This window comes from Camellia sinensis, chromosome 11 (genome assembly GCF_055761805.1).
Source record: "Camellia sinensis isolate YWXY chromosome 11, ASM5576180v1, whole genome shotgun sequence".
Lineage (NCBI taxonomy): Eukaryota > Viridiplantae > Streptophyta > Magnoliopsida > Ericales > Theaceae > Camellia > Camellia sinensis.
Genome location: NC_138971.1, coordinates 26,516,936 through 26,537,882, shown reverse-complemented (window position 1 = coordinate 26,537,882; position 20,947 = coordinate 26,516,936). Strand labels below are relative to the sequence as shown.

Here is a 20,947-nt window from a genome sequence, read left to right as displayed (position 1 = left end):
TAACATTTTCAATATATAAGTGTGAGATAATGCTCAGTGCAAATGAATGAGAAAATAATTTCAATTATCCTAATTCACATATAATTTCTACAACACTCATAACTATCCTCCACCGATAGCCCAAAATAGATATTTCTAAACAGATAAACAATTATCAATAAAGATAAATACTCCAAATTTTCAAAAGGTGAGTGATAATGCATATCTAACTCCACCTTCATCATCAACCTCAATCCAATTTCACAATTTTAATATCAATCTCATAATTTATATAAAATCAGCATTTGAGGCATTTAGGGAAAAATCCCTTTTCTTTCCAAAATGCATCCCAAATACCAAAATCAACCCCAACTCAACATTTTCTTCCATACCAAAATCATTTTGAAGGACCTATTTAAAAAACCCCTCTGTTGATTTTTACCCAAAACCCTAGGTTGTTCCAAATCTTCCAAAATCTCAATATTGTTTAGAAATAACAAATAACTACGTTAAAACTCATAAAAAGTGTGGAAAGTATCCCTACCACAAGCTAAACCACGAGAGAGAGAGAGAGAGAGAGAGAGAGAGAGAGAGAGAGAGAGAGAGAGAGAGAGAGAGAGAGAGTGAGTGAAGGAAACCCAAAGACGCTAAAAATCAACTTTGCTCTAGTTAGAACAAAGCCCTCGTCGAGCTATATCTTTTTAACAAAGGCACACGAGTGAAAAGATCAACGAATCTAGGTGGATTTATAGAGAGAATGTGAGTTTTAGAGAGAGAGTGTCTCAACTTAAGGCTTTGAAATGTTTTGAGAGAGAGAGAGAGAGAGAGAGATGAAAAAGTGATATAAAAAGTGACTTTTATGGACTGATATATGCGCAGACCACTCGAGCGCAAGAAGTGTCACTCGAGTATCCAAACACAAAAGATGTGACAGCTCGGGTGCAAGAAGTTTTAGTCGAGTGTAAAATACAAACTCCCAGTAGTTTTACAATTAGAGAACCACCACCTGAGCACAAGAAGTCTCGCTTGAGCAGGATACCACTCAAGTGCAGAAAACACCTCTCGAGTGAAGAATGCACACTCTTACTAGTTTTGCAGGCCTGCAAAAGTATTGAGAATTCACAAAGTCCGCTTGAGTGTAAGAGTCAAAATTTGGGCAACAACAATTTTGAAAAACTAACTCACAATCTGTTCCAAACACAACCCTGACACTCCAATGACCAAACTCAATGAGGACAAAGAGAAGCAAGACTTGAATCACATGTAAGATGATGAAACCCGAATCTAGAACATTAAATGGGTCGGGTCTAAACCAGAATCGCTATAACCTCCCTCCCTTATGGAATTTCGTCCCTGAAATTTAAACCAAACATCAAATCCATGTTTTAAACCAATTACAACAAGGGTAGTAAATCAAATTCATAACCATGATCCGTCCACCAGTCATCCATTCTTATCATAATGATAAACAAGTTCTCGATATTGAATATACAATTCATATTTTCAAAACATATACAATGTTTATATTAAATCAATACAACAAAGTTATTAATACATGCTCAAACATCAATAAATAGGTCCAGATACATTTTCCGGTTCTTCATTATATGAAAACAAGGCAAGTAACACATTGTGTGCTTAATCAATTAATTGATTATGTCAAAAATCTTGAGAATATGAGGTTATTGGAAGAAAAAAAGACAACTCATCTTCATGATGCTGTCCAGGCTCGATGATAAATACTTTGTTTTGTCATTTTTCCTTCTTATGGTCTTCCTTTATGTATATAATTTAATCTTTTTTTTTCCATTTATATTGAGAGTATTATTCCAATTTTTATGCAGACCAATTTTAAAAGGCTACTAAGGAACCCTCCTTTAGCGAAGATTCCAAGCAGTGTCCATCGTTTCTTGGTAGATCTTCCTTATTCTGTCCATGAGCAACTTGCAGGTTCTCCCAAAGAGATAATGAAACTATGTGGTGTGACACTATTTAAGGAGGGTTCGAAGCTTGATGGAATTTGGCTCATTTTAAATGATGTGGTGAAGGTAATTAAACAATTTGCTTGGGCCAATTAGAATCTGAGGGATAAAATTTTATTTCATTTAAGATCTCTCACTACAATTTTTGAATTTCAATATGTCACAAATGCGAATTTTTGTTCTGTAGTGGGCAAGTAATAGTATAAAAAATAAGCACTTATTACATCCAACATTTACCCATGGAAGTACTCTTGGCATGTATGAAGTGTTGATTGGCAAGCTGTGCGTATGCGACATGATCACAAATTCTATGGTACTGAGTTACTTCATTGAAGTTGAAAAGATATGTACAGTGCTCAAATCTAATTCAGCAGCAGAGGATATCTTTTGGCACGTATGATGATATTGGGAGTTCGTGATTCTAATCAGTGTAGAACATCTACGGCCTCATTCATTGGCATCTATGTTACTTGGACTTTTCTAAATTTGTAAAGCACCCATGTCACTAAACATTTAGGAAATGCATGGGATACGTGACCGATAAATTTAGTTAGACATGCATCTAACAAGTATGTCTTAAGTAGTCAAGTTTACTAGTATATAAATATGCATGGCCCCCATTGTATGCAATAAAAGGCTCTATGTTTGTTGTTCAACAACATTTTATCCTAAAAAAAAAGAAGTATTTAAACATATAAAATCTAGTTACATCGTGATGTCCTTAAGACATACGAATTTGACGAACTTAATACTGTTTAGTCGCCAATTGTTCCAAAAGCTTAAACTACCCAGCAATGTATATCAAGCTATCCAAAACCATCCCTTATGTTCAACCCCGTCTTGTAGATGGAAATGCAAACAAAAAGAGAACTAGACAACCAAACAAAAAAGAAGAAACCAAATGGGGACCGAATACCAAATACCAACAGAAAGATTTTAACTCAAGGTCTCTCTCAACCTGAGTTTTATACTATGTTAAGGCACCATTTGTCCTAAAAGCTTAAGACGTTAGGAAATGAGCAACAAATACCTACATACCTCTAGCCGACACTAATTCCTAAGTCCATAGTAACATAGTATGTAACTCCCAAACACAAACTTGGTATAGAACATTGATTTCTAGTTCTTAATTTCATAATATACATTCCATTAGATCTATAACTGGACATGAACTGTTAAGTTATGCCACCAAGTCAAGGATATGCCGTTCATCTATTGATGTGTTTTCTTCGTCTGTGGATGTTAACTATGGAAATAAGGGTAAAATGGCATTACAATTTAGTAAAAATTTTGATTAACTCTAGAGTGGTTATGGTGTCCCATATCCCTTAAAAATGTGTTTCACAGAATGGGTCATGCAAGTTATCTATTATTGTTATTTTTGTTTTACATTTTTTATTATAAATTAGATGGGTATATTTTCTTTTTTGTCTTTTGGTAGGAAAGAGCAGCTATTCTTGCCAAACTTCTACTTCCTCAATGTTTTGAGAAAATGGCCACGCAAGACATGAGAACCCTTGTTGCAGAAAGGTCAATAATGAGTATATGCTTACAGGGAGAAACTATAGAAATACCTCAACATTCCATTGGCCTTCTATTAGAAGGATTCGTAAAAACACAAGTTATCCAAGAAGAATTGATTACATATCTTGCAGCACTATTTCCTTCATATGGGGATCTAAACTTCCTAGGATCAGAAACATTAGGTAATTGAAATTTATTTAGCATCCCATAATATGCATGTTTACTAGTACTCCACATTTTGTTTACATACTGTTTTCTGTTATGTATAATTATGATGTTTTTGCTTGGGGTTTGATATAAATTCATTGTTTATAACTATTAGTGACCTTGTCTTTGTGTTTTGGGTTTGCATTTTCACTTGACAAGGGGAAATGTGCCTTACAATGTATATCAAGCTCTCTGAAACCCTCCCTCACACACAACACATAGAGATGTAGATATCCTTACATACAGAGAAGAGAGAATGCAAGCAGGAACCAATTGCAATTGGAGAGAATTGAATCCAAGATGTCCCCCAACCTGGACTCTGATACCATGTTAGATCACCAATAGTCGCAATAATATATGTCAAGCTGTCCAACAATATAAATTTGATAGCCTAAATAAATCCACATTAAGAGACCTATAAATCTTCAGAAAAACTAGTCAACATTCAAGAAACATGTTTGAGAATTTAGCTCTTGGAATGAGAACAATTCATAGATGGGTTGTAGGTACAAAAAAAATAAAAAAAAAATTAAAAAAAAAATAAAAAATTAAATTAAATGCGTCTATTTGAAGAAATAGGTTTCATGTAATGGAGGAATTAGAGGGAGCCTAGCAAGGTCAATGGCACACCTAAGTTCAAAGTTCTCCCTTCTATATTAAGACATAATTACTGAAAAACCTAAGTGATTCGTGATTAGATCAAGATTTAATTGTACCAATTCCCAAACTATTAAAACTCACAATCTAAATCATCAAGCATGTACGCAAGTGATTTAGAGTGTTGTTTTAGAAACAATAAATAGACACAAACGATTTTTACATAGAAAAAATCACTATTGGAGCACCTTCAATTGTAATTAAAAAACCACGGGCAAAACGCCACAAATCAATTCACTATGAAGGAAAGAAAGAATACAAAATACCCAAACAAATTACCCGACCTCTGTCAATTTGTCTTCAACGCTTTGTATATCATCCACCGTAGCCTTCGTCTTTGGATTGATTAGATTGATGTTGATTCCACAACATCCACGTCAACTCAATGACTGCCCACAGCTTCGAACACCTTCGAACGCTTCATGCTTGAATCTCCGGATTCCACCGAAGAAGCACACTCTTGAAGATGATCATTCAAACAACCCTTTAATGTGAATTATCAAACCATGTGAGTTTAATACTCAAGAAAACATCAATGGAAAACTAGTAAAATAGCTTCTAAAGAAAACCCTAGAGCTCCCAAAATAGATCTAGAAGCCTTAACCCTAAAAAATAACTTAAACACATATATATAGAAAACACAAGCCGCGTACCTTGCTCGAGCACAGAATTTGCTGCACAAGCGGAGTCACTAAAACGCGTGTGATTAAAACAGGTCTCCACTCAAGCGTTGGAACTCACGCTCGAGCGCAAAAACATGCCTCCCAGTATTTGTCTAGACAAGCCAATCTACTGAGAGGGTGCAATCTCCGCTCAAGCGCAAATGTTCCCGTTTGAGCGGGAAGACCAAAACCAAGGAAAAATTACAACTCTATAAAACAGAGCTTGTTCGCAGAATTGGCAACAAGTAGGGACCTAACAATTATAATAAATATGTTTCCAAATAAATAACAATGGCACACCTAACTATTATTCTTCCCTCTTACCTCCACAAGATTTACCTAGGTCTTTTACTCACCTTATTAACAGCTAATTACCCCTAATGTGGGATTAATTTTCTCTTTAATTAAATTGGTTTTAGAACTTTATGTAGTGTCAAACCCATGCCACGCTCGGCTAAATGCATGTATATTATCTACATGTTTGTTTTATTTTCATAAAACACAGCCAAAAAAATAAAAATAAAAATAAAAAATCATTGTGTAGCATATAAAGACTATAAAGGGTCAGAAATTAAGGTCGAAATTAAGTGTGGACCTAAGTGTTGAGGTCGCCCCTATTATACGAGTAAGAATGATTAAAAGAACATGGGCTAAAGCCCAAGGGAAGTGGGTCAACAGTAGGCCAGAACAGGTTTGACCCGCCAAAGGTCCAAACAAGCTCCATGAAAAAAAATTGTTAAGTCAAGTTGCGGAGCCAACTCCTCTAGTAGTCAAGTTGCTAAGGCACTTTTGTCTCAGCATTGCCATTTCTAGGATTGTCGGTGCCGCTATCCCAAGTACTGTTGGCCCTACCATTTGAACTTGATGAGGAAAAAAGAAAATTGTAGCAACTAACTTGCTGAGGTAGCACTTGCCGTGGCAAAGCTGCTGAGGTACTTTGTCGGCGTCGATATCTCCAGTATTTTCGGTGCTGCCACTTGAACTTGTCGTGAGAAACAGCCGTTGCAGTTAACTTGCAGAGGGAAAAATGGTCCCTCTTTTCAGTTCGCAGTTGTCTCCAATTCAATGAAGCAATTGAACTAAAACAAATGAAAGCCATATTATTATTTTTTTTTGGGAACTTTATGAAACTAGGTCCTATGTATAATCTTTCCTTTTTTAAATCAATGACAGGTACTAGGCAAGCCAGTTTTTCTCATCAAGCATCCTAGTATCACTTTGAATCGAGTGCAAGAGTAATATTATTTGACATCGTTGCATTTGAAGCCCATAAGAGTCTCCAGAGAGGGTCGTCTTCAGTGGTGTCACATTCAGTTGATCACCCCTCTAGATTCCTAAGTCAAGAATATTGTGGTCTTATGAGTTGGCCTGAGCATTTCTTCAATCCAAGGCAACAAGTGAACATGTCTGCTAAGGCATTGCAACTGAACAACTTTGAAAGAATGGTATGTTCAATTTATCTTTTCTTTACTTTACTTTAAGTCTATGTTTGGAAGTAACTTATTGGATGAAAAATTCAAAACAAAAAAATTATAACACAAGATTCAAGAACAATTCATTTTTTCTTCTTGCCTTTTTTTTTTCCTCATCAATTTTAGGAAGCATGCTTTCATTTTTTCTTTTTTTTTTAAGAAGCGGGCATGTTTATGGGTGTAGACACCCCATTTTTGACCGACCTTAAGACTCAGACGTCACTGATTGAGCGCTTGGTGATGTTGTGTAATGTGCTCGTTCAGAAGTTTCAGAGTCACGGCCGTGCGCCCTGCCTCCGAACTTCCGAACCCTCTTCTGTGCCTTGCCTCGGTTTGCGAACCAGGCTCGGTTTTCTCGGTTTCTTTTCCTGAGGGGAGGGAGAGGTCTAGTAGACCATCTCTCAATGTCCGTAGGCTACATTTGGTGGCCGTAGGCCATTTTGCCCATTTCGGAGCCCGGTTTCCGGTTTTTCGGGACCGTCAGGCCGTGTGCCTCGGTTCGGGACCGCCTAACCATCTCCGTTTGCTCTGTTTTTTGGCATACTTCCTATTTGCTCCCTTTTGAGGGACACTGGGGTCCCGGAAACCCACTTCGTGGCCGAACGCCACTTTCGGTGCTTAACAGCCCATTTTCGGGATCCCGAACTGCGTGTTTTGGCCCCCGAACATTCGTTTTGCATCGGTTTTTGCTCATTTTTGGCAGGTACCTCTGTTTTATCACCAGGAAGGTCACTGAAGGGTGGGAGGCTAGTAATTGTTGCAGAAACCAATTATCTCTCCTCCGGAGCCTCCCGGCGCCCGTTTTTCTGACTTCCGGGCCAATGTTGAACACCTTGGGGTTAGTGTTGCCAACTTTCAACCACATACCTGTGATCTACACACCTTGGAGAACCTAAAAAATTTATGGCCGGCCACTAATTGTTCTTTCCATTTTTGCCCCTCCTCTTTGAGGCTAATGTTGAATACCTTGGGGCCATTTTCTTGAACTTTGAACCATATATTTGTGATGTACACACATGGGAGGCCCCTAAAAGTTCGTGGTCGGCTACTAATGTTGCTTCACCCTTTTGAACCCCTCCTTCCGGGCTAATGTTGAACACCCTGGGGACATTTTCTTGAACTTTGAACCACATATTTGTGATGTACACACATGGGGGAACCCTAAAAGTTGGTGGTCGGCTACTAATTCTCATTGACCCTTTTGACCCTTGGCCGGCCGGCCATAATAGGTGGCCGGCCGGCTACCTGCAGCTCCAAAACTGGCCGGCCGTGATCCTCATGATTGGTACTTTACAGCTGTGCACTTTTTTCCCCCAAAATATCTGTATCCGAGGGAAATATCTTGTGGGGGAAAGATTACCTCCTTTTTGCCGCACCTTTACACCCTCTTTTTGTCCATATAACCAGCTGGTGGCCTTCTTTGTTAGAGTTAGAAAAACTCTCCTTCAAGTCTCCATAGCCAACTCCATCTTCTTCCCTCTCAATTCTTCAAAAAAACCCTAAGTCCCTAACCTTCATTCCTTCTACACCACCAAGCTCTACCACCACCACCTCACTTCCAGCAGCAAGGAAGGTTTCTAGAAGGCAAAAGAAGCTGCAAATCCATCCAAGAAGCAACAAAAGCTTGAGTCTTCAAGGGTAAGTAGTACTTTTACCCTTTTGACACTTTTTCTTGATCTATTTCTAAGCCCCTCTTGCTTTTTGTTTCAAGCTCCGGCCCTAACTGAACAGGGCAATCTTTTGAGGTCATATTCACTTCTCATTAAGGGCTCAACCCTGTTTGAGCCCTCCATAACACACTTGCTTCATTGATCATCTTGTATGTCATAGTTTTGCATGCTATTTTTGACCCATGAGAAATTTATTTTCGAGCATGTTGTAAACTGATATTAGGCTTATTTTGAGCCCCTCTTAAACATTGGAGAAGGGCTCAACATTGTTTGGTGTCTCCATGTGTCACTTGTAGTTATATCCCTTATTTGGCCCCATTTTTGCATAAATTGATAGCCCTCTTTGCTTCTGTTTTTGGACCTTGGTCCGAACTGAAAGTGGCCTTATTTTGGCCTATACTTCATGTTTAATTAACACTTTTTTTCTGTTTGGTGATTATTTTATATACTTCATGTTATAGCACCTTTTGAGCCTTGCTTTGCATCATATTTTTAGCATGTTTGTATACTGATTTTGAGGCTCCCACATACTGTAAATATTCATATTTTTGGTCCCTCTTCAGTGTTGTAGAAGGAAATTTTTCAGTTTGGGTTTTGCTTATACCACTCGCTTCATTACCCCTCTTTTGGCCCCTATTCTTGCATGCTATTTTTCCCCTACCTATACTTGCTGTTTGGCCATGTTTATAACTGTGAAAGTGCATCTTTTGGGACTTTCTAGCTTCTGTCTTTGCATTGTATGTCCATATTGTGCATGTTTGGCATAGCTATAGGCCATTTCGGGTGCCTAATGTTGCATTTCGGGACATTTCCTTGCATTTCATGTCATTTCGCTTCATTTCGGGACTGTTTTCCCCCATATTTTAGTGCTGAAATTCCATTAGTATGCTTGCATATCATTTTTTCCATATTTCATTACATTTTAGCATCGCCTCGGTTTGCGTGCCCGTGTGCACGCATTTCGAGGCACTTCATTTTTATCCGACGGCATCCTATGTGAGTGTGGCTGAGGCTCACTTATGTTGGTATAAGCCCATTTGTCATTTCCATGTCATTTCATTGCATTCCGCCACCGACTCGGTTTGCGTGCCCGTGTGCACGCATTTCGAGGCACTTCATTTTTATCCGACGGCATCCTATGTGAGTGTGGCTGAGGCTCACTTATGTTGGTATAAGCCCATTTGTCATTTCCATGCCATTTCATTGCATTCCGCCACCGCCTCGGTTTGCGTGCCCGTGTGCACGCATTTCGAGGCACTTCATTTTCATCCGACGGCATCCTATGTGAGTGTGGCTGAGGCTCACTCATGTTGGTATAAGCCAATTTGTTATCTCCATGTCATTTCATCATATTCTATCATTGCCTCGGTTTGCGTGCCCGTGTGAACGTATTTCGAGACACACATCATTGCCTCGGTTTGCGTGTCCGTGTGCACGTATTTCGAGACACATATCAATACCTCGGTTTACGTGCCCGTGTGCACGCATTTCGAGGCATCTCATTTTCATTGCATTTACCATTGCCTCAGTTTGCGTGCCCGTGTGCACGCATTTCGAGGCATCTCATTTTCATTGCATTTATCATTACCTCGGTTTGCGTGCCTGTGTGTACGCATTTCGAGGCATCTCATTTTCATTGCATTTACCATTGCCTCGGTTTGCGCGCCCGTGTGCACCCATTTCAAGACATCTCATTTTCATTGCATTTACCATTGCCTCGGTTTGCGCGCCCGTGTGCACGCATTTCGAGGCATCTCATTTTCATTGCATTTACCATTGCCTCGGTTTGCGCGCCCGTGTGTACGCATTTCGAGGCATCTCATTTTCATTGCATTTACCATTGCCTAGGTTTGCGTGCCCGTGTGCACGCATTTCGAGGCTTCTCATTTTCATTGTATTTACCATTGCCTCAGTTTGCGCGCCTGTGTGCACGCATTTCGAGGCATCTCACTTTCGTAGCATTTTACCATTACCTCGGTTTGCGTGCCCGTGTGTACGCATTTTGAGGCATCTCATTTTCATTGCATTCATGTATCATCTCGGTTTGCGTGCCCGTGTGCACGCATTTCGAGGCATCTCGGTTTACGTGCCCGCGTGCATGTGTTTCGAGGCATCTCATTTTCCATAGCATTGTATATGTTAGGATTGTATCTTAGTTGCCTTTCAATGCATATCATGCATATTTCATCATGTCCGGAATAGGAGTTAGCCCGGGCACGGGAAACGAGGTACATTTCGTACTCCGAGTGACGGAATGTGTCTCAATTCCCCAGTCGCCGACACTCCGGATTATCCATGATGGAGTTAGGTTTTAGCTGTAGTTTCATGTGCATTCATCCTATATTGAGTTGTGCATTTCGATTCCTCGGCCATCATGCCTCGGTATGCGTGATTGGTGGCACAAGGATCGAGACATGCATATATCTGTGCAAATACATTGCTATGCCCCTTTCCTGCTCTCTGTTGCAGCAAAATCAGGAATCAGCAACTTTTTGGGGCTTCGCACGTATTTCAAGAACAGATGTAAACAGAGGCTAATTGGGGCATTCCGGTGGATTTCCGCCCAAGACAATCCGGACATGCATCATCCATCAGAAGCAAGGCAGTCCCTGGCCTGGACGCCAGTTTTATTTGCTTTCTTAATTAATTCTTTAATTAATTAGAATTTTGTAATATTTTGGACTGTAATATTCTTTTATTTGGGACTGTAATATTTGGACTGTATTATTTATTCGGACCCTCTGCGCGAGGGCATAACTGTAATAAGTGTGCGTGAGTGTGTTGTATGTCTTCCAACCCCACGTCTTTCTCCCTTTTATTTATTCGCTTATGATGGTTAGATTAGGGCATATTTAAATTAGCATACAGTATGACAGCATGTTTGCATCATTCATCTGTATCGCATGCACCGAGCTCGGCGCATCATACTAACTGCATTGTACTTTCAATTCGAAATTGAATACTTGATAGCTGTAGCATTTCAGATACCATCTTAAAATAGCCGATCTTGCTATAGTTGCATTTTGCATGTGTTGCATTAGGCATTTCTGTATATTTAGGATCACGCATGATTTCTAATGAAGTTTTTATTTTGGCTTGGAGTACTCGGTAAGCTTTATGCTTTAGCATCCTTGCATGCGTGTGAGTGACTGCCATGAATAGCATGCTTACCATGAGGCTAAGGCTATGTGCTTATCTGATATAACTGCCTGAATGCCTGTGGGTGAAGGTTGGGTTACTTAAATTGGAATAAATCATCAAATGTTCTAAAGCCTACTTGCGGGTAGCAAACCATTTTCAAAAACAAACATGAAATGTTTCGTTCCAATTCAGGCGACCCGGTCTATATTTATATGCTGTGCGCATCACATAGTAACCTAGGCTAATAAACCGGAATAAGAACTCACAATGTTTTCAAAAAATGATATCATGGTTAGTAGAGGCCGGTCTATGACCGGGCGAGCGGGGGTGCTCACGAAGTGACCTTCCCCAATTGTACCCAAGTTCCCGAGCCGAGGCAACTTTGGTGATGACGGACACGTGGCCTTTTGGCACCGAGTCAGGGTTTCCTAAATTTCCCAAAATAAAATATTTAGGTGGCGACTCTGTATCTGGCAAAGCAGTCCATGTTTGGCACTTCTTTCAAAAATCAGTTTTCTCAAAGCGATTTGCCGGATTTAGACTCTTTGGTTCAGACTTAGAACCGTGACTAACGAAAGTCGAGTCCGAGCTGTAGCGAGGTCCCCCGCGGGCCTGTCTACAGTTTCTGGCGACTCTGCTGGGGATTTAGAGAGCTTGACTCGAACTCATGATATCTGTTTTTGACTACACTTGTGTGATTCTTTGCATTGCATTTGCATTGGTGCGCCTAGGACACCGTGTTTGCCCTCTGCTATTCCTGAACGGTTTGCCGGAGGCTTGTCTTGTCAAGGCATGACCATAAGGTTGACCGGTTGTGGGCTCTGCCAGTATGGGAACACAAACCCCGGTTTTACCGGGGCACCCTCTTTGACCATTCGACCTAGTGCATATTCGGATCCATAGTGACCATTCCAAATTAGGACAGGTTGCTTACCCGTTTATAGGTTGTTTGAAACCGCTGCGTGCATAATGAAACCCTAGCTCCTAACACAATAGGACAGGGAAACCCTACCCCAACATAGGGGTGTTTTGGCTCTCACTTATCTGTTATGTGCTTTAGAGTGCGTCTCTACAGGAATGCATGTATCAGTGTATGAGTTTGGGCACCAGGCCTGTGGGCACCAGTTTGCGAATTTTGGCATCAGGCCTGCGGGCATTACTATCAGTATTTGGGAGTCAGCTTTACCTGTGGGTATCAGACTCAGATTTTGAGGCCGAATTTTGGGCAGAATTCAGTAGAGGGCACACTCATTCAACTATGCTCGTATCTGTTCAGGTGAAATCAGGCTGAGGTGCTGTCTGTTTTCTCTTTTGCTAGGTAGTCTTGGAACTGTCGGTTCAGAAGGCTCCGATATCCCCCGAGGTTCATCGAACTTGTGCTGATAGACTTTGTCAGGTCAGAGATTCAGTTCAAGGGTAATCAGTGTTCTTTCGCTGAGGCAAGGTAAAGAAAAGCCGGTCAGGGCTCATATGTTCATCTAATCCGTCAGTCGCCAGTCACATCACCTTTGTTCGGACTCAGCAGACCGTGATGGCACAGGGTTCGGAAGAGTTAGCGGCCGTGACAGCAGCGCTAAATCAGGGAACTACCATGCAGGCTGAGACCAGTATTGAAACGCAGCGCCCATCTGGAGCATCTGCCTAACATCCAGCTTTGGGACCCCAGCCGAACTTTGATCCAATTCTGCCAATTGAAGACTTGCAGTATCTGAATCCTCGAGAAGGCTTGGCTCAAGCTCAGGTGCTCAGACCCCTGGTGCAACCTAATGAGAAAACTCAACCCTTTCATGTTGATGAGTTCAATCCGACTGCAGTGAAAATTGCAAACCTTGAGAAGCAATTCAAAAGGGCACAGGGCCTTAACTCCATTCCTGGCATTGAGGATGGGCACACCGAGGTTTCCATCCGGCTCCCAGACAGATTCAAAATGCCATATATCGACCGTTTCGACGGGTCTGGAGATCCAATGGTACATATCCGACTTTTCTTGGATGTCCTAAAACCGATGGGTCTGACTAAGCCACAAAAACTCTCTCTGTATGGAAGAACCCTGTCGGGTGTAGCAGCCACCTGGTATACCAAATTGGAGGATACAGTGAAGCAAAACTGGGAAGAACTGGCTGAGGCCTTTGTCGATCAGTATTCCTACAATACCCAAGTTGAAATGACCATCCAAGAGCTTGAAGCAACTCGCTAGAACCCAACAGAGCCTTTTGTGGAATTTGTTGCAAGGTGGAGAGCAAAGGCAGCACAAATGACAGATCGTCGCCCTTCTGAGAAGGATCAAGTGCAGATGATGGTCCGAAACCTCGAGCATGATATGTTGCAAAAGTTGATAGTCGCTCCACTATTCACTTTCAAAAGTTTGCATGAACTGGGGGTTCAAGTCGAGAATGCGTTCAACAGTGGGATCATTCCCAGGACAAGGGAACTGACAAGCAGGGTGATTTCAGGGAGTACCAACGCTGGTAGTAGCGCTATTTCCAAACCCACCGAAATCAATACAGTCGCCACAGCCGACCCTTTTGCCAAACCAAGCCTACAAACAGCTGGCCCAGCCCGAGCTCAGGGCAGAACTTTCGCCCCCCTCTATATGAGCCTGACTAGCACACTAAAAGCCTTGATGGAAAAAGGGCATCTCAAACCCCTCGATCCTCAACCTCTTCCCAACCCACTCCCAGCCAGACATAACCCCGCCAAGTACTGTGTGTACCATCAACAGCGCGGTCATGGCACCGACCGTTGCTACCGCCTTCGTCATGAGGTCCAGAATCTCATCGACAACCGGACGATAGCTCCACCTTCAGACCCTAATGACCAAACATCTCCTGCCTACCTCAATCACATCTACATACTGCTGTCCACCTTTGACCCCAGCATATACATCACCCCGGCCCATCTACCCAAGCCTAAGGTGCTTATTCCAGAAAGCATGGACTTATGCATGATGGGTGCACCTGAACCTCAACCATCTCAAACCCGTGAACCCACTACTTCTGAGTTGATGGGAATGATTAAAGATCTTCAAAAAACCGTGACGGATCTGGCCTCCGGGACATTGGCTCCATCATTGACCACACCACATACCGGGAACCTCATGTCGAAAGACTCCCCGATGTTGGGACGGGCTGCATTTGAGGAAAGCCAATCTCTTGACAAAGTGGAAGCGACTAGTAGGAGCAAAGTAGGGGCAGGCATTGGTCCCCATGAACACCTTCGGTGGGATATTGAGGCTTTGAAAGCCGGGGGGTTGAACAAAGAGCAAGTCCTCGCAGTTGTTGCAAAAGCTGTGGATGACACTTTCGCTGCTCAAGTTGGGGGCGGTCTGAATCAAAAGGAACATCGGGAGAAGGACTGTCATACTAGAGACGATCCTGCTATCTCTAATCCTCCACTCGGAAGAGATCGGCAAACCAGGCCAGCATCGGCCAATCCCTTTGCTGGTGCGTCCAGCAAAAATCCACAAGCCTTGAAGTACCAACCTCGAGGTCGGAGGGTCTTCCATGCCCTCTATATGCCTTTGTCCAAAGCTCTCCAAATCCTTGTTGGACAAGGCCATCTCAAACCCCTTGAGCCTCGGCCTCTCCCGAACCCTCTTCCGGCTACACATGATACTACCCAGTACTGCGCGTACCATCAACAAACTGGCCATACTACCAACGCCTGCTTCCGTCTTCGCCATGAAGTACAGGATCTATTTGACAATGGGGTCATCCCCACACCAGGTCCTGCAAAGTCTATCGGCACTTGATCAGTGAATTTGTAGGGGATAGTGTGATGCGATTGGAGGGATGAACCACCTGCGGGCAGCGCTCAGTTTACTCCAGATATGGTGGATGGCATGCACTGTTTTGAGCATTGGCGAATGCCGGTTTCCGACTCGGGTATTGGGTCAGTCTTGTTGTTTTGTTTTGAGTCTGTTTTTTTTGTTTTGAGTCAGTCTCTTTTTATTTTGGATCTGTCTTGTTGTATCGAGTCAGTCCTGTTGTATAGGAGTCGGGTGATTCCGGGGGGTGTTACCTCGGGCATCACCATTTTGTTTTGTGTTTGTCTTTTCGTTTTGTTTTGAGTCTGTTTCTGCCAGGGAGCCAGTTGTACCAACAGATTTTGAATGAAACAGCAGTGATTTCCACACTCTCACATTTGCTTCTGCCATGTGCTAGTTGTGCCGGGATTTGAATGAAATGGCAGTGCATTCCACCTACTCTTCTGCACCCCAAAATCATTGCATTGACCTAAGTTTTTTCAAATTTTTTTTTTAAACACTGCGGTGAAAACGAAGAGGAAGGAATTCCTCGGGATTTGCAAAACTTTGATCATTTGAGAGAAAGAGAGGCATGCTAAGCCCTTAATGATTGAGATCATGCTTGTTAGCGTAAGTACTGGGAAGGATCCTAGCTCGATCCAGATTGGTTCTACACTATCTTCAGCGCGAGCGATTTGTCGCTTTCTTAAAAATTTTCAAAAACAAAATATTTCGCGCGGTTCCGCGAAGACCTATGTGGAATCGCTCTTGAGACTGTGCAGCGTAGGATCGCTCTCAGCCTCGAAACTCGAGCCCTTGCTTTCAAACCTTGGGCCCATTCAGAACGTTCAACGGTCAACTACAATGTGAGGCCTGTGTGGCCAGATTCAAAGCAGCCCTCGAACAAGAGGCTAGGAAAGTCAGATCAAAAGATCAGAAGATCAGAAGAAGCTTGCAAAGCTAGAACAGAAGTACCCCCCGAACTAGGGGCAAAGATATCAGACATGCTCGAAGAACTGAAGATGAGTCCTCTTGCAAAACAGCAGCCATTCTCCTGGATTCAGATGACTTTAGGATCTCAAAACCATTTGACATGGACTTGTTACACTTTTACCCTTTGAGAGGCTCGCTGGGCCGAAAACCCAGAAGGGCGACCCAGGCAAAAGTTAGAGCAAGAGAAAAATAGAAAAGAAAAAAGAAAAGAAGCAAAAAAAAACAACAACAAAAAAGGAGAAAACAAAAAAAAAGAAAAATGAAGAAAAATGCAAAGAAAAGAACAAAAGAGAAAATCAAATGAAAAGAATTGAAAAGAAAAGAAAAACAAAGCTCGCAAGGTCGAAAACCTGCAACAGGCGCCTTGGCAAAAGTTAGAGCCTAAAAAGGAGAGGTTAATACCCGAGTGTACCTTAACCCCGAACTACGTGAGGCTTGATTCCCATCTTTGGGATACGTAGGCAACTTTATTCTGAAGTCCAGCCGTAAAACACTTCAAACTCAATCGTGTCCATGTAATGGTTCTGATAATCTTTGCCTTCTCTATATCTGAGAGTCTGGTTGCGTTCGTCGCTCTGAGGACTGACTACAATACACTACGGTGCCATTCAGACAAGGGGCAACTTTCCGTTGCCATTCAATGCACCGCGGTGTCATTCAAACAAGGGGCAACTTTCCGTTGCCATTCAATGCGCTGCGGTGCTATCCAAACAAGGGGCAACTTTCCGTTGCCATTCAGAACGCCGCAGTGTCAATTCAAACAAGGGGCAACATTCTGTTGCCATACAGTGTCCTTCAGACAAGGGGCAATTTTTCATTGCCATGGATCCGAGGTTGCGCATCTCAAGAGTAGGTCCCATGCTCGTTGAGCAGTGGTCGTTTACGAAAATAGTTTTTGAGAATTTTTACTGAGGTTGACTAATCTTCTCGAAAAGTATTCCATTTTCAAAACTGGACCATTTCTTGGACCCAAAAGAGGAAAATTTTCAGTGCTCACAGCCTAACTTGTATGATTTTAAATCAAAAAATTGAACAAGTATGTTAATCTAACTCTCATTTTGGTCAAATTTTTTTTTTTAAGGAGAAAACTAAAACTAAAAAATGGTCAAAATGATGAACTACGGGCACAGTTGAGTCAGGCTTCCTGTCTTTTCCCCATTGCCAACATACTTGCCAGAAAGGCCACTCTACCCGCCAAAAAAAAAAGGGGGATGACCGAAGTTAACAACAAAGGGCTGAAAGCTCTCCCATCCTCCAAGCAGCAAGGTATCAAGCCGAGTGCGAAGCACAATTCGGAATGGATCAAGATGCTCCATTCCCTCATCCGGCGCATCGACAGATGTCACCGAAGGAAAAAGCCGCGAGCTGATTATGTTGGGCGTGAGCCCGCAACTTCCTGTTCATCCATCAACCACCCAGGGGAGGGATGAAAAACGAGAGATTGAAGAATAGAGAGATGTACGATGAGAGAAAAAGTGAGAAAGGGGCTTTTTCAGAAAAAACAGAGCTTGAGGGCCGAGTGATGTGAGAACCACAAATAAGAAAGGGTGGGAAACACTACCCGGTGAAACAGGCTCCCTGTGCACATTTGAGTGTCGTGTCTTTTTGTTTTATCTCGATTCTTGTTTTGAGTCGTTTCTAGTGTTACTCGATGTGTCTAGGTTGTGTGCCTTTTATTTCCGTGTTGAGTTGTCTTGCTGTGTTCAGTCGTAGGCTCGATACCCGGTCGAGAGCTCATTTATCAATTTCAAAATAAAATCGTTTTGCGCTCCGAGTGCCGTGCCGTTCTGCACATCTGTGCAAAACAAGATTCATTCTTTCATAAAACTGCAGGGTCCACCCCCGATAAGTGTGAGCGGTAAAACAAGGACCTATCCGAAGCTATATAAGTTCCGGACTACGAAGCAAAAGAAAATAGGGAAAATTTTGAGCATCTGAGTGTGTTTCACCTTCCGAAAATTCTAAGATTGCATTCCATATGTACCTCTTCAGGCCTTGCCAGTGCCCTGAAGAATGAGCGTGCCTCTACTCCAAGCTTAAGCATGCTTCAAGCCAGAACGGCAATTAAAGCAGCAGCAGCAGATGTTATCTCCCGCCAATATGAACAGGGTGTGCCCCTTTTGAGCTGAGTATGTTGCAAAGTCCTCTAAGAGGTAAATCAGAGGCACCAGAGTACATATTTGATGCTCCTCTACTACATGGAATGTGAACTTTCATATACACTGTTGTTGCATACGTGCCGCGTATCGTAATGATTCATGCATAGAATATGCTTGCTTTTGATTCCGCATAGAATATGCTCTGCTTGTTTTATGCATAGAAAATGCTCGTATCTTTTGCATAGAAAATGCACTCTTCCATACTTGCATAGAAAATGCACCTCATTTGCATAGAACATGCATTCACTCGCACTATCTTGTGCACTTACACTTTGTGTCTCACTAGCACTGTCTTGTGCATCTGGTGGTTGTATCTCACATCGCACTGTCTCGTGCATTTCAATCGCGCTGTTTAGCGCATCGCACTGTCTAGTGCATTTCAAATCAATCGCGCTGTTTAGCGTATCGCACTGTCTAGTGCATTTCAAATCAATCGCGCTGTTTAGCGTATCGCACTGTCTAGTGCATTTCATTTCAATCGCGATGTTTAGCGCATCGCACTGTCTAGTGCATTTCAAATCAATCGCGCTGTTTAGCGTATCGCACTGTCTAGTGCATTTCAAATCAATCGCGCTATTTAGCGTATCGCACTGTCTAGTGCATTTCATTTCAATCGCGCTGTTTAGCGTATCGCACTGTCTTGTGCATTTCAAATCACTCGCGCTTTCTTGCGCATTGCACTGTTTTGTGCACCTTACTTGCATTTTGCATGCATTCCATCGCGCTATCTTGCGCATCTCACCTGTACTTGTTAGTGCATTGTATCGCGCTATCTTGCGCACCTTATTTGTATCGCACTGTTTTGTGCATTCACCTTGCTCGTACTGTTTTGTACACCTTTAGCATCGCACTATTTTGTGCATCTGTTTAGCACTGTTTTGTGCATTCACTCTGCATCGCACTATTTTGTGCATCTGTTTAGCACTGTTTTGTGCATTCACTCTGCATCGCACTGTCTTGTGCACTCCCCGGTCTAGGAGACCTTAAATCCTCCGGTCTGCGGAGACCTTAAATCCTGCATCTTTATTCGCACTATCTTGTGCACTCCTGGTCTAGGAGACCTTAAATCCTCTAAAGGTGTAATTCCTTTGGTGTTTGTCGTGCCCGAACGACTTTCGGTGATCCGGTATAGCCACCTGCCTGTGTTTGCAGTGAGTTCCTAGGAGACCAACTGCGACGGTGGAAACTAGAGTTCGAATGGTTTATGCCTAGAACGCAAAGGTTCGGGATTTCCGAGACTAAAGTCTGGTTTAAATACCCAGAGGCGCGTCCTCGGCTTGAAATCTATATGGAAGCCCCATAGGTTGAGATAGCATGTATGCACCTCAATTCTGGATACTGAACCAACCTAGTCTGTCACCCCGTTGGAGAATAGGGAAAGCTGCGACCTTGGTCAGGAAGAAAAGTAATACCTGCAGTTCAACCAAGAAAGAAGCGAAAGATCCCCAGCAGCATGAGGTAAGTCATTGCCAATTGCCCCTGTAAGGTGCCTTTACCTCTTAGCTATTACATTGCATTTTAGCCCCATGAGGTAAGTCCAACTTTCAAAACTGGCTTCGCGTAGCGTATAAGTCCAACTTTCAAAACCGGCTTCGCGTAGCGTATAAGTCCAATCTTCAAAATCTTCTTGCATATCGTTTTGCATCTTGCCCCTTGCCTGTGGGCATGCCTGCGGGCACATCTTTGTTATCTTGCCCGTTTGTCTAAGTCTTCGGCCTTGTCAAAAATGGGTTGTCTCTGGGCTTTGACATTCACTCCCGTCACTTGTGACTTCCGAGTTCTGTCAAAGAGGGGCAACTGTAGACACCCCATTTTTGACCGACCTTAAGACTCAGACGTCACTGATTGAGCGCTTGGTGATGTTGTGTAATGTGCTCGTTCAGAAGTTTCAGAGTCACGGCCGTGCGCCCTGCCTCCGAACTTCCGAACCCTCTTCTGTGCCTTGCCTCGGTTTGTGAACCAGGCTCGGTTTTCTCGGTTTCTTTTCCTGAGGGGAGGGAGAGGTCTAGTAGACCATCTCTCAATGTCCGTAGGCTACATTTGGTGGCCGTAGGCCATTTTGCCCATTTCGGAGCCCGGTTTCCGGTTTTCCAAGACCGTTAGGCCGTGTGCCTCGGTTCGGGACCGCCTAACCATCTCTGTTTGCTCTGTTTTTTGGCATACTTCCTATTTGCTCCCTTTTGAGGGACACTGGGGTCCCGGAAACCCACTTCGTGGCCGAACGCCACTTTCAGTGCTTAACAGCCCATTTTCGGGATCCCGAACTGCGTGTTTTGGCCCCCGAACATTCGTTTTGCATCGGTTTTTGCTCATTTTTGGCAGGTACCTCTGTTTTATCACCAGGAAGGTCACTGAAGGGTGGGAGGCTAGTAATTGTTGCAGCAACCAATTATCTCTCCTCCGGAGCCTCCCGGCGCCCGTTTTTTTGACTTCCGGGCCAATGTTGAACACTCTGGGGTTAGTGTTGCCAACTTTCAACCACATACCTGTGATCTACACACCTTGGAGAACCCAAAAAAGTTATGGCCAGCCACTAATTGTTCTTTCCATTTTTGCCCCTCCTCTTTGAGGCTAATGTTGAATACCTTGGGGCCATTTTCTTGAACTTTGAACCATATATTTGTGATGTACACACATGGGAGGCCCCTAAAAGTTGGTGGTCGGCTACTAATGTTGCTTGACCCTTTTGAACCCCTCCTTCCGGGCTAATGTTGAACACCCTGGGGACATTTTCTTGAACTTTGAACCACATATTT

At 42.8% G+C, this 20,947-nt stretch overlaps 1 pseudogene; it reads left to right on the top strand.

The window, feature by feature from the left end:
- LOC114276948 (sodium/hydrogen exchanger 7-like) overlaps nt 1-20,947 on the top strand; it is a 70,996-nt pseudogene that overhangs the window by 43,479 nt on the left and 6,570 nt on the right.